Genomic DNA, 4,262 nt, shown 5'->3' with positions numbered 1-4,262 from the left:
TGTTCCCTGCAAATGCAGGCCATTGTGGAATAGTCCTCCTTGGGGCCCGCCCTGAGCTTCCATTGTTTATAAGCCTCTTTCTTCTTTCTTAAGAGGACCATGATTTCCCTGTTTAGCCAAGAGGACTTCCCAGCCCTTCTGTTACCTTTTTTCTGCATGGGAATGAACTTTCTTTGTGCTTCAAGGATCGTGTTCTTAAGGAACAACCACTCTTCATACACACCCTTCGCCTTCGGTCCCTGGTCTCACGGCACTTGCCCTACTAGTGACCTAAGCTTGTTTAAATTTTCATTTTTGAAGTCCAAGACTTCAATCCTGCTATCCAATTTGTCTGCCTTACATTGGACAGTGAACATGATGGTTTCATGATTGCTGTCGCCCAGACTTCCCTCTATATTTAAGTCGGTCACCAGGTCATCTCTTTTGGCCAGGACCAAGTCTAGCAGGGCGTCACTTCTGGATGGCCCATGCACCTCCTGAGTCAGGAAGAGCTCCTCAACATGGGTCAGGAAGGATCGCAACCATTTCAACTTGGCTGAGTGTTCCTCCCAAGAGATGTCTGGATAATTAAAATTGCCCATGACAACCATGTCACATGCACGTGCGGCCTCAGTCAATTCTCAGGTGAACTCCAGATTGAGTTCCTCTCTCTGGTTTGGTGGTCTGTTGTATACACCTACAGTTAGGTCTCTCTCACCGTGCCCTCCCCCCCACCCCCCACCCCTGCAACTTGACCCACAGGGTTTCAAGCTGTCCATTTTTTGAGCTGAAGTTGGCCTCCAAGGAGGTGTACTGCTCTTTCACATAGAGAGCAACACCTCCACCTTTTTTCCCTACCTGGTCCCTTCTATGCAGGGTGTAGCCCTCTATAGTTACACTCCAGTCATGTGAGGAGTCCCACCAGGTCTCTCTAATCCCTACTAGATCATAATGCACATTGGAGAGTAGGAGTGCTAGCTCCTTCTGCTTGTTCCCCATGCTCCTGGCATTAGTATATAGGCACCTGAGTCCTCCTACTAAGACCGTCTTCCCGTCTTGCTGATGGAGAACTATTCCCTCAGCTCCCGCAAGAGTGACTCTCCCAGTGTCCCTATCTACTGGGCTTAGTTGTAAGTTGGTCCCTGGACATGTTTGAATTTGTGTATCCCCATCCCCCAGCAATCTTAGTTTAAAGCCCTGTCCAAAAGATTGGCCATCCTGGCCGCAAACAGGGACTTACCTTTCCTCGTGAGGTGGATGCTGTCCCTTCCCAGGAGTCTTTTCACCCTGAAGTGCGCACCGTGGTCAAGGAATCCGAAGCCTTCTTGGTGGCACCAGCGTTGAAGTTTCCAGTTCACTTCCTCGATGCATCCTTCCCTTCTGGGACCGTGGCCTGCACCAGGGAGCACAGAAGAAAAGACTACCTGGGCTCCCAATCCCTTGAGCCCATTCCCCAGAGCCCCATAATGGCTCATGATCTGGTCTGGATTACTTCTGGCCGTGTCATTCGTTCCCACATGGATGAAGAGCACATGAATGAGGATCCCCAGGCGAGACAAGCCTGGGGATCCTCTCTGCTATATCTCGGATGCAAGCCCGTGGGAGGCAGCTGACCTAATAGAGTCATTTAAAAGTCACCATTTGGCAATTATATTGAGTTGTCAATTATTTCTCTATATTTAAAACAGAAAATAATTTGTATCCCAGATAACTGTTGGCAAAAGATGACTGTTGGCAATAAGTGTTTGTCTCCTCTTCATAGGGGAAACTATTTTACCGGTGTTCTATATTTTTGCACTGGAAATCGTAATCTTATAAAGTTTGAGAATAGCTGATCTGTTCTATCTCTCAGTAAAGTACAATTCACTCGATTTTCATTAAATTCAGATTTTTTTTAATCTTCTTTATGAGGTAGTTGGAACATATTGTGAAAAATAATTCTGAATTTCTTGAAGTATAACATTGAGAGGAATTCTTGGTTAGGCATCATACCATGTTTGTGCATCACTGTAAGTTACACTTGATGCCCTAAGATTTGAATTCAAACTGAAATTCAAGCCTAACATGCTCTTCATGTTTCAGCTACCTAACCCAGGGCTATTCTTAAGGTAATAACATGCTACCTCAAGAAGCTAAGGTTTCATTGCATATCTAAAGACTAACAGGTGTGCCCCTATAGCTTGCCAAACAGTTCAAGTTGAATTGCAAAACTAATCCATAAACTTGCTATTCACTCCCTGGATCACATTTAAATGGTAGCGATGGGGTTTACATTTGGTCCTCCTTATTCAAATTCTGTGGACCACAAGCTGCCACGGCAGGTAGTTAATCTATGCATCAACAATAGTCTTACAGCTTTTATGAAAGTATATATGCATGAGAAACCTTGTGCTTTTTCTCCTTAGGTTCCAGGACCTGCAAAATGGTAGGAGCCACCAAAACATCAAATGAACCCCCCCAAAACAAAAAAACAATTACACTGAAAATAGTCAAAGGTGGGCAAGCTTGTCAAGTGTGTACTGGAGTTTCAACATCTTTGGCCCATCTGGTTCCCTCATTTTATGTTATGCCCTGAAGAACTCCTCATCAAAGTCTCTACCATTTACTCTCCTTAGTTCTATTGCCAACTGGGCCTTTACCCTTAAAAAAAAAGCCGCACCTGGTCACACTGAAACTTAACTACATTTCCAAAATTGTAGCTAAATGAATGGGACAATCCTCCTTTATTACTTGCTCCATAGTTTCCCTACCATATGGTGTTTCTAAATATAGGAACTAAAGACCTACAGATTATTCTATAAATAGATTACAATGCCAGAGTAATGGAAACAGCAGTGAGAGTGTTTCAGCCCATCACAAACAGCAAAAGTACTAAGCCTTTGGTTTGTTCTGGTTACAAATACAAAATTATTTATAAACTAAATTCTGACCTTAACACACAAGGAAGTTAGATGGGATAACAACCAGTAATAAAAGCAATAATAATAATAATAATTTGCATTTAATACATAGGAAGGTTTATACCTCCAAGGCTGACAGCATGACATAGCTGAGTCCCCAGCCTGGTGAAAGTGAACAAGGAGATATTACAGAATGGAATAAAGGAGATGCATGGCCGTGTTGCTCTGAGTATCTCATCCTGGAAGGGCTTCCCGTGCCATGTAAATGGGCTAGATCATCATGAAGTGACTGTGAAAACATGAAGAGAAGTCTTTTGATATGCCATTCTGTGACATGGGTGAAAGCCCAACAAGTAGAGGTATAAGTTGGTGATGAGGGGGATATCATGGATTGCTTGGGGCAACAAGAAAATAAAACAGTGATGGGTTTGAAGGTCACAGGTTCAAAACGAGCGCGCCGGGGGGACACTGAACACAGCACATGGGAAAACACGAAGAGAGGATTCAAAGGGACTGAAGAAAACAGACAGAGCCATGACGCTAATGACAGTATGTGTCACTTGAAGCCACTCAGCGGTCTTCCTTTCCTCTCTCCTCTCTGGCCTAAATTGGGGGCCTACATTGGTTTCCATGGCCTAGTACAGCACTTCCCAAACTTTTCCTCAACCTGACCCCATTTATAGCCCCATCTCCTCAGCACGCCCCTTCCCTCCCAGCCCACAGCTCCCTACCCACTGATGTTGCGACCACATTTGATGGTGCAACCCACAGTTTGGAGAACTGCTGGCGTTTTAGGATTTATTTCATTATTTATTTATTTTATTGTGTGTTCTTCTTAGTATTGATATATTATTATATTATTTATTTTATTATTAATTATCTATGTTATAATTATTTAGATATTATTTATTACTATTTATGTTAAAGGGCTCCTTTATCTCCTGGCTGGCAGCGGAGGGTGGGGTGGGGGAAAGGAGACCACCCCAATTATTTGCTATTCAGCTGAAGGACTCAAGCTAGCCCAAAATGAATGCAAGATAACAAGCGTGGTGAACACAAGCTCTTGGCTGCCTATTACGACTTGCACTCCCAAAGGAAACCCGAGACTGTTATTTCCCAAATGCAATGCAATGCAGTTTACAAAAGCCACACGCCTTGTCCTGCCTGAAGTTCTGCATTGTTTTTTGGAAAGGGAAAACGATGCTGAGGGACAACTTGGGGGGCGGGGGTCAGGTGCTCGTTAAGCGGAGAGGGAGATAACCCTCCTGCCTGACGAGACTGGGTTAGTAGCGGACAGAGGCTGACGAAACATGTGGCTGCAGCAGTGCGGGAAGAGGAAGAGGAAGGGGGCGGCTTGCGGTCCCGGCGCATGCGCCGCAGGGC

Source organism: Alligator sinensis, unplaced genomic scaffold, assembly GCF_000455745.1.
Source record: "Alligator sinensis unplaced genomic scaffold, ASM45574v1 scaffold178_1, whole genome shotgun sequence".
In the NCBI taxonomy this organism is placed as follows: domain Eukaryota; kingdom Metazoa; phylum Chordata; order Crocodylia; family Alligatoridae; genus Alligator; species Alligator sinensis.
Note: the sequence above shows the minus strand (reverse complement) of the source record.